The sequence below is a fragment of the Parus major genome, chromosome 2 (genome assembly GCF_001522545.3).
Source record: "Parus major isolate Abel chromosome 2, Parus_major1.1, whole genome shotgun sequence".
NCBI classification, from domain to species: domain Eukaryota; kingdom Metazoa; phylum Chordata; class Aves; order Passeriformes; family Paridae; genus Parus; species Parus major.
The window spans coordinates 140,938,241-140,952,136 of NC_031769.1; the positions used below are offsets into that span (position 1 = coordinate 140,938,241).

At 42.6% G+C, this 13,896-nt stretch overlaps 1 protein-coding gene and 1 long non-coding RNA gene across 5 annotated transcripts in view; one reads left to right on the plus strand and one right to left on the minus strand.

The window, feature by feature from the left end:
- The window catches only part of LOC107200994, a 107,669-nt gene that overhangs the window by 87,674 nt on the left and 6,099 nt on the right, over positions 1–13,896 (minus strand). For 3 of the 4 annotated variants that reach the window (XR_001519926.2, XR_004496252.1, XR_004496251.1), the window contains exons 2-3: positions 13,515–13,567; positions 11,309–11,416 (exon numbers count right to left, since the gene is read on the minus strand). This is a non-coding gene — a long non-coding RNA (uncharacterized LOC107200994). The remainder of the gene's footprint in view (positions 1–11,308; positions 11,417–13,514; positions 13,568–13,896) is intronic. The other variant, XR_004496253.1, reaches the window with a different exon arrangement.
- Positions 13,023–13,896, plus strand: part of MYC (MYC proto-oncogene, bHLH transcription factor) — a 9,217-nt gene continuing 8,343 nt past the window's right edge. Inside the window, exon 1 of the mRNA XM_015620157.1 lies at positions 13,023–13,026. The gene's annotated coding sequence lies outside the window, so the exon portion shown is untranslated. The remainder of the gene's footprint in view (positions 13,027–13,896) is intronic.

Genomic DNA, 13,896 nt, shown 5'->3' on the forward strand with positions numbered 1-13,896 from the left:
GACTGAGAATTGGATTGGTCCCTTCAGGTAGATGTTCTTCTGTTTACTTTAGAGGATGACACTGACGTGGCTTTATTCAGCAACTAATCAATAATTTAATTTTGATACCTAACTAAATGAAACTCGATAAATATCAGACACTTTTAAATTGGGTTTAATTAGTGTTTATGCATGTGTTCCAGGGCTCTGATTCACAAACTGTGGCAACTCCACAATGAATCTTGTCTTTCTGCTAGAAGATACTCACCCATGCCCATGTCAGAAGCAGCAGATGGTCCTGAGACATGCAGGGTTTGGGTGCCCTCGTCCTAACGGGAAGTAATTTCATAAACCTTATCACAATGTCAGTGTTCAAAGGGAGTGATGTAGGTGATGTGGAGGGGGAGAAAGGGACATCAAAGCAGCAGCTGGGGAGGGGCCCAGCTTTGAATTTCCAACTGTGGGTTAGATGCAGCTCGGGAACAGCTGATGAGAGTGATGAGCAGCACAGAAAGACGTCAGCATGGGGAGAGATGGAAGAGATTGCATCTGTTTCCTTCAGAAACTATGCAAACAGGGAGTGACATAGTGCCAGCATGTAAAAAAAATTAATGGTCTAGAGAAATTATGTCTGCCAGCTCACAGGAGCTCCTAGCACACCAGAGGCAGTTGCAGTTCAGCACATGGATATTTTAAGAGTAAAACCACCTGCAGATCTCATTCTTACCACTGGTCAACACCAAAACATCAGAAAAGAAGGAGAGCCATGAAGAGAGCTTCCAGCTGGTCTTGTAGAGAAGAGTGCCCTTCTCTGTGAAGGAGGAAGACTTAATTCCCTAAGTAAAAGCCATCCCATGCCTCTCACCCTCTGGGCTGGAGCAGGTCCTGGCCTGCTTCGTGTGCCAGCACAGGCATGGCCAGCCAGGTGAAGAAATTAGCTGGAATCCAGAAGGTGCAAGATCCTTATCAGAACCAGCACTGCACTCAATGGGAAAGGAAAACACATAAGCAGAAGCCAACCACGTGTTGGTAGAGATTACACAGAAACACACTCTAGGGATATTCCTGACCTTTCCCTGCTCTCCTTCCAAAGTCACTGATACCAAGGTTTGGTGAATCATTGGGCTGTCGCTGTGGTCCTCAGGCTTTGGTACCCCAAAACTGATGTTAGCAACAACCATCACCTCTAAATGGAAATGATCACAACAATGAAGAGCTCTGTCGCCATACAGCTTTCCTAGATGTAAACACACATACAGAGTGCACCCTGGACTGGTCTGGGAAAACCACATCCCATGGGCAAAGGAAAACACACTCCTAAACATGCAGTTTTGCCAGCATAACCACATTGGCCCTTAGGATGTCTGCCTGGAAAGTTGTGGCGCTGGAAGTCCATGCTTCTTCATGCCCTGACATAATGAGGGTGTGCATTTATCTATCATACTTCATTTTAAATAAATATCAATATTTTTCCCCTGGGCTCTCCTTTCTTCTTTTGTCAAGAGCAATGGTTGTATAATAGCCAACATTATGATGCAAAATTAGAGGGAAGAAAATGCCTTAGAAAGGTGTCATCATCTGAATAGATGTGATGGCTGCTTGCATTAGCTCAAATATCTTTCTCCCTGAAGTCTGACCCTAGGTGTAAATCGGAAAGGCCTCACGGAACATAAAAAGAAGTACTATCCTGTTGACCCAGTTTTCATAGAGAGCAGTGTGTATAATTATTTTGGCCACCTGCAGCCGATAAACCAATCCCATGTGAGGTTAAAAATTATCCAGGCATTTACTGGTGACACAGCAGTTTGCTAGAAACCTGCACAGCAAACCTGCTCAGCCACACGCTGCTGCAGGGAGGTGTGGTGAGGCATGAGCCAGGACTGAGATAGATCTGCTGCTGGCAGATGTCCTCAGCACAAAGGAAGCTCTACAGAATTCTGCTTAGGTGGCTTATGTCATTCAGAAATGGTAGAAATAAGTGATATCACTAATACCTTATTTTGTGAGAGGATAGGAAGCTGCAGAAGGGCTGTCTGTATGGTGCTCCAGCCTGCAGGAATATCAGTAGTTTTCAGCAGTAAATAAAGCACTCTTGGAACTACTGCATTGCTGCAGAAAATCCACTCCCTGTGGGAAAAGTTATGCTACTAAAAGTGCAATTCCTTTTTCTTTAAATAGCATCAGTGCAAATATTTTGTGCCAGAAGAGCAGTGACACTGAGAGTGCCCCTTCCACAGGCCCCAGCAGATGTCGGTGTGCTGGCACAAGTCCTCAGCAGGGACTGGGAGGAATTTGCTGAGCGAGCATCCTCTGGGTCTGTGCTGATGACACTCCTGGACATTACCAGGCTACGATCAGGGACTGCTGTGATGAGCTTCAGCAGTTTAGGTTCACACAGCGTGTTTTCCCCAGAGATGAGGCTGGTGCTGCAGGCAGCAGAGCAGCACAGGTTAGGCACTCAGGTGTGAACACGACCTTCAGTGGGTCCTGCAGCCCTGGGAAAAAGGTTCTTGAAAAATCCAGCATGGTACAAATCTAGCCCCTCACAAGCCACTTACTGATCACCCCCTTTTGAGAATAACTAGAAAAATTATTTATAAATATAAAAACATAGTTCTGGGCAAAGTGCATAACCTTCTTAGACCACCCAGCTGGAGTGTGAGAGATAAGGTTTTATATTCTTTCATTTTTCACAACTAAAACATGTTTCTCTTTTTCTTTTCTTTTTTTTTTTTTTTTTTTTTTTGGCACTTGATGTGTAACAGAGCCTCAGTGAATACTCAAAAAAAAATTGTGATATAGCTGTTACAAATTGTTCTAAAATTAAGTGACCTAATTGGGAAAGCATTTTCCCTGTAACTTAATGCAGAAGTGCAAATGGATATAATTATATAAGCATAACTTCCTATTCTGTCTTGGTTTTGTTTATGTCATTTGAGAAGGGATTTAAATTCAGCCCAAACATCCCCATTTCTATGGGAAAAAAAGGTGAGATTCTTAGGATAAATTATAGTTATACTACACAGTTTAAAACATTGGTATTAATGGTAATTGTATAATGCACAATATAAAAAAAAAAACAACTAATTCCCATATTTTCCATTAGAGTTTATATCCTGATTTAATGCAAAATTAGAGTAAGCTATTAATAGCAGTGGACTTCCTAAAGATTTACTCTAGATTAGAAGGTTCTCATCTGCTCTTAGCATGGAAACTGTAAATATTACTTGAATACAAAGACAACTGAACTGTAAACCAGCTCATTACATCTCAGGTCTTTACTAAGTAATGAGTGTTCTCTGGTAAAAACATCAGTACAGGCAAGTTTTTCCTTTCACAAGATCCCCTCAAGACTGGTCAGCTAATGAACAGGGTTTAATGATTATACTGAGCCATTCTGGAAGAATTACTGAGATTTGCACTCAACTACAGAAAATGTACATCATGCAAAATCCTATGTGTCCCCACAGTTCACCAGGTCTGCATGATCCACATCTCCATGAGATATCACATTTATAACACATCTGTTATAGTCACATCTGCTGGGGGAACCTAAACAGGGCTCCCTTTGACACAGATGAGTGACATATGTTGTGATAAGGACATTTCTGCTTAGCAAGCCAAGCACAGCACAAGTGCTCTGCTGAGAAGATGCACTTTCCCTCCCTCCAAAGCTAACTAGAAATGGTGCTGTGGCCCCTGTTTGCTCAGTGCCTGTTTGCCACAGAGACCAGCCCCAAATATAACCCAAATCAAGTCATCTGTGGTGGCTGAAGCAGCGCCACGAGGTCCAATAGCTGCACTGCTGGGGTGGCTCTGCTCTGGTGGCACTCAGATGGCATCCATGGCCAGCTCACAGCTGACAGCCATCCTGTACAGCCTGCTGTGGCTGTGAGAGGCAGGTCCAGCTCCTCCTCAGCTTCTGCTTCCATCCTTCAGCTTGTGCTTTTCACAGCTCGCTTATGGAGGCAGATGGCTGCCTGCAGAGCCCCAGGCACATGGACAGATGGGCTCTCCTCAGCTCAGAACTAAGAGCAAGACTTTGCTGACCTTGCCTGTTTTCTTGGCTGGAATCAGTCAAAAAAAAACTTTCCCATACCTTCAATTCCTGCTTCCATTTGAAGCAAATTGGAACCAATGCAAATATTGTATTTCCTCATCTGCCTGCAGACACAACACGAGGTTGGGTTTTTGCACTCCAAGATGAGCCTGAACTTCTCCTAAACTCAATGTTGCTTCATGTCCTCCTGAACTCAGATTGCTCCCCTGCTGCCATTGTTCTAGATCTGATCAGACAAGGAAACATCCAGCACATCATCTCTACATACCCCAAGCAGCACATTACCTTTGTTCATATTCATGATTATGTGCATTTATGATACAATAAATGCTTAGAAGAGCCTTCAGGATCCATGTCACTTAGGAAAAGGGAAGAAGAGATAGTAGAGAATATTAAAAAAAATATATTTTTCAAGTCAATTTTATTTTTTCAGGCTAATTCTATTAATTCTCAGATCATCAGGAACCTGATGATCTGAGAATTAATTTAAAGTGATGTTAGTACTAGCACATTGTGTGGTACCTAGCTTCATCTGACATTGCTACCCTCGAGGCAGAGGTGAGGGTGTTGAGGCACTGGAACAGGGTGTCCAGAGAAGTTGTGCATGCCCCACCAGGGCCCTGAACAACCTGATCTAGTGGGTGGTATCCCTGCCCATGGCAGGGGGATTGGAACTAAATGATCTTTAAGGTCCTTTCCAACTCTAACCCTTCTATATTTCTGTGAGAAACCATAAAGGAAGAGAAAAAATAGAAGTAACTGAGCACTGAGACATTTCAACCCTCACCCTCCAATGCCAAGATGGGAGTACCTGTGTTGAAAAACAATACAGAGGTTTGGGGAGTACTGGATTAATTCAGGCATTCCTTTCTGATGTAAACTTTCCTATAATTCAATTCGTAAAAGTAGGACAGGAGGAAAAAAAATCCCAAATGTACCTCATGGTAAGAGAAAAAAAAATCTGTTTGGACCATTTGCAACCTATACAATCCCTTCTCCAACCTCTGCAACACAATTTCAGATATCACTGCTGTGGGAGCAGAGACAGCAAGAAGACAGGCAGGTACTTGGTGGGATATTGAGGCCTTTGCATTTGGTCTGGGAAGCATTGCAACAATCTGAAAATTGCACCAGAGTTGCTGAAAACAAGCCTGTAGAAACTGAACATGACAGACCTGCCCCTAAGGCTTGTGAGCTTTAGAAAACCTTTCAAAAGCTTGGATTGAGGGAGGAATTTGAGAGAAAATTCCAAGTCAACAGCTTTACTGTAAATATTTTACACTGAAGTTGATCTGCTTTTCTTCCCGCTTTTATAGTAATGTTCCTTCATGTTCTCTCCTCTCAAATATCTGTTCCTTGCACTGCTTTTCTTGACGTCCTTCAATCTTCCATTCAATTCACCTGAAAACCAAGGAGTACTGCATCCAATAGAAAAAGGAATGGAAGAGAGAGGAGCTCTCATGGAGAGTAATTGCCCAGCAGTACATTTTGATGCCATGAAGCTGGTTATGGTTTCTCAGTAACAACAGAACAGACCTGCTGAACTGAAGAGGAAAACTGTTGGCTTTTAGCTCACAGAGCTCTTGCCTCACTGCTCAGAAGAACCCCTCACCTTGCCAAGGCCAGTCCTGCATCAGCCCACCTGCAGGAATCACACAGCAGCTCATTACTGACTGAAAGCTCTTCTCCCACCACCTTTTTGTTCCCCACATCAGGAGCTCATAGGTGAAAATGGAAGGCAGCCTTGTCTACAGGGCTTGCTCTAAAAAAGGCACTGCTTAGGGAGAGCAAATCCAGCAGAGAGACTGGGAATTTAAGAGCCTTTCTAACTCCCCACCAAAAGTGGAGCCCACAATGACATCACTGTCATTCTTGCAGAGCTTGCAAGCACCTGCAGGCATGTCTCTGAGTTCTCAGCTACCTGCAGTTCCATCTTATTCCCAGTAGACTCTGCCTAAGGCAAAGAAGATATCTAACATTCATCCCCAGGTAGACTATCTATTCCCATGTCCCAAATTTTTCCTTTTCCACTCTCCTTTTGGATACTGACACTCTGCAACCTCTTTTCATCTTTCCTCCAGAAGCAGCAGCATTTACACCAGCCCAAACCCTCCAGCTCACTCATGTGCAGGCTGCTGGCCTCTACTTATGCATCACCTCCAAAGCTTTCATTTGGCAGGCAGTCTCAAAACTGCCAGCATGCTACATTAACCTGCATTTCTCTCTTCATTCACCACTCTTAATTAGTGTTTGGGAATGTATTAACATGGGGATAAGCCACAAAGTTTGCATCTGGGTTTGCCTCTTATTCGCAGGAGCTGAGCTAGCATCAGAGCCTGATAAAGAGTCACCCCTTCTTCCTCTTCCTCAAGAGCATAGAAGTGACTCCCCATCACAGAATTCCCTCTTCTTCTTGAATATTCAGTCACTGTGATTTTTTCCCCTGCTTTCACAACTCTAAGTCACTGAACAGTCATTTGGTCCAATAACTGAAGCTGTTTAGAAACTACCAGCATTTCTAGCTTGACCAAAGTCATTGCCTTCAGGCAAGGATGTAACAAAAGTGATCAGTGATAGTGGATGAGTTAAGCAACATCAAATCTCTCTGTAGCCACTTTAGGAATGAATACATAAGATAGTTATTACTGAGTTTCATGCATATGTGAGATAGTTAAGTCTAAGTTTGCAGCAAGATAGTTACTCTGACATCACAGGCTCTGAAATAGCTGCAAAGTCAGAGGGGTGGCAGAGGAGACAAGAGGGTCTGTTCTGCTCTTCCTCAAGTGGCTCACCTCACCAGCAAGGTGAGGTGCATGCTTCCATGGTGCAGCCTCTCCTACATGCTGCTATGCTTGGGACACAGGAGTGTTCACTAACATCTGTGGATATGCAGGCCTGAAGGGGTCCTGAGCTTCCCAAAGCAATTAGAAGAGTCACTGAGAAATCTGGCCTCATCACTGCCCTCTCCCAGGGTTTTTGTGTGGCCCAGATCCCTCCTCCTCTTTAATGGTATAAGGAAACCTGTAACAACCAACATAGCCAAGAAAATGGCCCTGCTAAGGACAGCAAACCAGAGGCAGCACCGTGCCAGGGACAAAAGTTGCTCAGAAAAACTACAAGTCCACACCTGAAGGAGACCACCCCTCTTCCTGCCCCAGATCCTTCCCTTAGGTTTCCAGCAGCACCAATCCATCTGGCAGTAGGAGTGGGTCTGCACTGCACACAGTAATGCAGTGATGCATTGACATCTCTGGGACATCTCAGAGCCACCCAGCTTATGGTACAGGCCAGTGCCCACCAACTGCTGATCTCAGAAGAGGCTGTAAAACCTCTATGGACAAAGTGAGGCAGGTGAGTTTTGTCTGAGTTCTGAGCTGCCATGGGACCCCAGGTACTGAGATTTGCTGGTTTAAAGCCGCTTGATATATGTATTAATCATAATATTGCAGACATGTAACATGTAACATACCTGCACATTAAAATGATATGCTGTATCATTTTAATTGAGTGACCTAAAAAACCTTCCATTTTCCATGTTCAGAAAAGCTAAAGGTAGTTAGGAATCTTCACCACACAATATAATCTAGGACATTTCCCATTTCAGCCCTCCTTGAAGGAGGCATCTACTCAATGTTTAGCAGACAGCAGCTTCTGAAACTCTGAGGGAGGAAGTATAACAACTCCCACATTAGTTGCAGTTAATGCAGGAGAAAATGACCAAGCATGTAAATGCAAGGATGTAAGGATGACCTTGAACCTTCCAATTAGCAATATCATGACCAAATTCCACAGCAGGAACACACATAGCCTTTGGCTTCATAGACATAATTTCATTTTCTGTCTGTTTAGCAGAGAGAATAACAAGGGAAGCTGAGAAGAACATGAGCTGAAGGCAGAGATACCTTCTGGTTAAATATCAGAGCACTGACATGTGGTAGCTGTATATATTAGCACATTGTTTGTGGGGACTGGCATATGTACCTATCCAGCCTTCTCATCACACATATAGACAGAACTTGGTGTTATGAAGCACACAGTAGTCTCAATTCTAACCCATATAACTTTAATCATTCATTTAAAAAAATAAAGAGAACAAGAAAAAAAAAAAAAAAAAAAAAAAAAAAAAAAAAAAAAAAAAAAAAAAAAAAAAAGCCCAGACAATAATAAGGAGCAGAACTAGATGGTCCTAAAGTAGATATTCTAATTTTTTATCTCTCTTCTCACCAAAAGTGAGATACATCTCTCCATGCCCTTTCCCACAACGCTACCAGGAGGGTACATCTACTCTAGAACTGGCCTGGAACTATACTGGTACAGGAGGGTTACCCTACATCCATTGGATAACATGGTTTGGATCTGCAGATAAGTCCTAATGGAAGTGAGCAGGGAGATGTTCCCTGCTCCCAAGCACACAGGCCAGGATAGGTGAGAGAAAATTTGGGGCTTCCCAGATTCCTTTGATCTATACCTGTACTTTGGTGTTCTGGCACATCTCTTCCAGCCCTTTCAGAGCCAAGGCAGGCAGCACAGGCACTACCCCTTACTTGGCTCTTCAGGATGGGGTCTGAGCATGGTGAAATGCCTTTGCATGCAAACGATAACAGGAACAATGATGGTTGTAGCTCACTGACAACCTCTTCTTTCCTTTCTAAGGCTGGGTGTAAATAATGTTCTTATCTTCTAAGAAATACCTCTGGCATCCCTGACTAAGTGATAAGTAGAAAGAAGAGAGACACTCTTAACTGCTGATCAAGAAGGAGGAGAGTGATTAGCATCCTCTGGGGAACACCTTGTTGATGATGGCTGCTTTGCATTGTTGAGGCTGTAAGAAGCACCTAAATTCCTCCTCCACAGAACTCTCAGCTGCTGATGAAGTTAGTTCTACATTAATCCCTCAGCACAGTCCTCACCAGGCCCATTTCTGATCAAAGCTTTTCTTGCCACTGCAGTCATAATTGCAACCCTCTGCTCCCATTTGAGAAAGGGACAGAGTCTGAATGTCAGTAGGACATTCTGACTCTGTCAGGAAGGACTGGACTTAGGCAACATCTGGAATCTATGAAGTAAGGAAATAAAGCAAAAACAACCTGCAGAGGAAACAATTAGAGGCAAGGCTGAATGAATTTTTGGGGTTTTCACACTAGGGGTTGTGGCTCCAAGTCCCTGGTAGCTGGGTTTGATATGCTGGGTCTCAGCAGTCCCCTGGAATTGCCCATCAATGCACAGTGCACAGCAATTTTTGGAGATTTAGCCCAGTTTCTGCCATGCTCAAACTTAACCAAAGCAAGCAGAAACAAGCCCAGTGAAACAGCATTCCTTCTACAAGGTCAAAGCTTGGACTAGCACACAAGTGTCCTGAAGCTCAGGCTTAATCTTGAGGAGTGGATCAATGCAGATGTGTGGGCACAGCCGACTGCACAGATTTGCATTGCTGAGTACCAACAGACAGAGCCTTTCTTTGGCCTCATCTCCCTCAGCAGTAGAAATCCAGACATTTGTGGCTCTGCACCCACATTGGGATCCTGTGGGACAGCCTGGCTCTGCAGCCAGACACATTGTGCTGGAATGCATCCTGACATCTTCTTGCTGGGGCCTCCCCAGCCTGGGCAACAAAACACAGACAAAAGCAGATGTGCATTTAGGCTCCCCCTGTGCTTTAAACACCTCAGAAAACATCTGTAACAGGAGATCACTCCATCCCAGACATGCTTGCTCTAGTGACAAAGGTGTGCCCCAGTGCTGTATTGGGTCCATGTCCACAATATGAAAAAAAATGCCAGCCAGATCAGAAATACACCTATACCCAACAACAACCTACATTTGGATAGTGTAGGACGAAAATAGAGCCTCACTTTTAATTATAGAACATCTCTTAAACTGGGCAATCCTAGCCCAGAGCAGTGATGCTCTTTCTCCCTTCTTACAATTTTTATCTCCCCATATCATTGCTTACATGAAACATCCGTTTTCATGCATGATATTTCCCTTTCTAACAAAACGCAGCAGGAGGTTCCACAGGTTAATTATAAATTGATTTTAAAACCATTTACCAAGAAGTTATTTAAATTATTTCCCTTAATTTCATTTGATGCAGCATATGTCTTGCAGTGCAAAGGGGAGATGCAGCTTTATTGCCACTATCTGCCAGATGAACATGTTCATCATCAACAGTGCAGGGAGTGATAAGTCACTTATCTGATACAGAGAGACAAAACACTCCCTCTTTCTTATCAACAAATTGAGTTACCAGCCAAGTGAAGTAGTGTTTCAGTAGCCTTTCTGGCTGTGTTTTGCTTTTAAATCCATACTGGCAGCAAATGTTCATGGATGTATTTGCCTCTCTTATGCTCATTTCAAATAGCAGCAGCAGTCACTACAAATAAGAAAGCTTCATCTCCCAAAGATGTCTAGACTGAGCGCAGTTATACAGTTCTGAATTTTCTCTGATTGCTAGAAAACTGAACTAAACTACACCAAAAGTAACAAAAGTGATGCTAAAACACTTTAGTATTTAATATTAGTCCTACAAAGAGCTTAAAGGAACACACAGCTGTAACATAGCACATCCAAAGCCTGACATGACCATCACTGATGGCTTAACCCACATTTCTCAATGCTGTCCCTTATATCTGGGTGCCTCACCTGAGACAATTAGGACGCAGAAACCTGGGAAGTGCAAGCCCTGATCCAGACAAAGTAACACTTTTGCTACACTTGGCTGCATATGCTCAAATGGATTCAGAATTAACTGCACTGCATAACAAAGCTGGAGAGAAGTTAGGGTTGTCAGCCAACATTATTAGAGGTAATTTTATTACAACTTTATTTATTAGAATGTAATATTTTTAGAACTGTAACAATGCATGGAAAGGTTTTAGGTGTGAAGAGTTAGAAACTGTCTGATGCCTTCTAAGGACTCAGATGAGCAGCTACTCCAAAAGGCTCTGTGCAGAGTGCTCCTCATGAGAAGGGTGTCAGCATCACACTGACTTGAGCAATCAGTGAATGCACAGAGTTGTTCCCAAAAAGTGCTCAGTGCTGGAATCAGCATCATTTTGGCTGAGTGTGGCTGGAAAGTAAACTTCATTGGGATAGCACTGAAAAGGAATTGCCCTTGACTGCAGAGGCCAAACGTGATCATTCACCAATGTAAGTTTTAAATGTGACTGTTCTCTTCCATAAACAAGTCCAAGGAAAACATGACTTGATAAATAGAAACTCATAGAGGACAGACATGTTAAGTCAGGAATGTTTCTAGTAAATACTTACAAACTCACTGCTACAAGCTCATCTTCCTCCTTTCCATAAAGACATATTCAAACAGGACCTCCAAGATTAATATAAGAGTTGACAATGAGAAAATCATCATTTCACCTGCTGAACAAGACAAACAAAACCTGTGAGCAATTCTGGGCTTGCTAAACATAGAGACAGAAAAGGGAGCTCTGACAATCTTCACCAGAAGCTTGAACTTTGAAGAGAGCATGGACTTTGCATTGTCTCAGATAAACAGATTCCACCTACCAACAAACTCAGATCCAACCACCTATGAGCTGTAACAAGACCAGTAACACCTCCAATCTCCAGTGTTTTCTAAAGGCCATACAATACCTACTTTTCCAGACATTCTCCTTCCATAGGGCACTTTCTTTCTCAGCACAGTTCCTATGGCTGAACCTGATAGCAATCAGATACCTCATCTCTAAAGCAACCAGCTGCATAATTCCTGGAAGGGTCCTTTGCTCTCACTTGTTTGTAGATGGGACAGGATTGTTGGATATTAATTCTCAAAGAGACAAGAGATAGCTATAAGAATGGCCGGGCTGACAATGGTTTCAATAGTTTCCAGCCTTGCTGTCAGCTGACACATTCCTTCCTCCAGATAATATCTGATGCACTCAGATGTTTCTGGAGCTGTGCCCCCACAGGATGTGTGGCAAGAATGACAGCGAGCTCTTCGCTCTGCATTCACACCAAACCTGCAAGGAAGCTGCTGGAGGAGGGTTTGTTTATTTTTCTTGAATATTAATGAGAAACCTGCACGAAAACTCTCAGTCCTTCTCTCCAGGGGCAATATTGCAAACCTCCTCAGTGTCGGGCCAAGACGGGGGGACTCTGTACTTGCAGGTGCGACACGGAGGTGGGGAGGGAGGAAAACTCATTCCTGCTGCCTCACAGCTGATGCTGAGTCCTGTACAGGGGAACGCCAATATTGAAGGGCTGGAGCAATGCAAGAGGCTCTGATCCCATTACAGCTCTAAAGATCAGGGTTTGACAGTGGTGGTACCTAAAGGATCATTAAGTAGCTGCAAATTACCTCAATACTTTAAAGAGGACTTAATCAAGCAGAGCTGGGGTGTCTTGACAATCTGATAACTGCAGCATACAATTCGGAGAATGCAGAGGCCAGGGATGTGAGACTGGCCTTTGGGACTGATTGCTCTGACACAGCTCTTCTTTTTCTTTTTGAAGAGAAATTTAAATTACCCAGCCTTTCAAAAATAACTGTTTATCTTTCACAGAGACCTTGAAAATCATCTCATTTATCGCACACTTAAATCAGTGCAGATTTCCTGCAATTCATCCTTAATCCACAGCTGAACAAAACTCTCTTCTATCAAGCAATGCCAAAATTACTGGTGTTATCTAGGTGCCTTCCAGTTATCTATGTCAAAAGGTGTTAATTCGTGGAGGAAGTTTAATTCAAACTGCTTGTATTTTTGGGGTTGTTTCCAGGGACTTAGATCAGTTTACAAGTAGTGTAACAAAAATAGCTAGCAAAAAAAAAAGTTTATTTGCGATTTGAAGTTAGTTGTATACACAGATAAATAGTTTCATTTTACATAATTAAGAATAAACTCATCAAGGGCTGTTCTGCTTGAAAACAAACCAAAATTTGATACCAAAGGTACTGTGATGGCTTAAAAGAACTGCAAAGTCAAACTGTCTGTAAACAAATTTAAATTAACAGCTATGGTAATTTTACCCTAAAGCAAAAAAGGTAAAGGCTGCACACCATAGAAAGACCCAAGCTGGTGTAAATGCTTTTACTCTCTGTATTCAAAAATGTTAAATTACTGTCTTCCAATCTGATGTCGTCTTCAATTTTATGATCCCAGATAATAGGACAAGCAAGATAAATATATATCAATATATATGTGCCTAATGACAGACCACCTTTAAATATTGCTAATGCTTTTGCTTCACTGAAGACTTGCTTTCATATGAAGTCAGTTTAAATATCAACATCTGAAATATTTGTTTTTAACAATTACAAATAATAAAAAGTCCTATATCACATGCACTGCCAGATTGAAAAATTAAAATCTAAAGTGTTTGGTTTTAACAATCAGAAAAAAAGAAATGAAAGTCTTAACTCTGAACCATGGGAAGCAAAATTTTGAATCTCCTTTGGTATGCCCAAGCCAGAGGAGCACTTCAAGTTCTTCCTGATTCTCTTGATGACAAAACTTACTTTTTCTGGGACTTCCATGGATTTCCGTGAGAGAGGAGGTAGTCAGTGTAGTCCTGGGGAAAGAAATTTAATATCAGTGCAACAGTTTCTTTACTTAGCACTCTCCTGATTCAGTTTTCATCAGTTTCTTTCTCCATATTTCCCTTTTGCTGTTGGTAATAAACAGCTTGAGTTTTTCCACAGTGAGGATCACAGACTGGAATGATGCTGAGGAAGAAGCTGCCACATTTTCTGCAAACTCTCTAGGGCACATAGCTGAGAGGATGAGGGAGGGTCAAATAAATAAATTACACTAGATAGCACTTTCACTGACCCCATGACATCTCTGCCTGAAGATGGACATCCACAGGGTGAGGGTAAAAACAGCCTTGGCTTTCAACAG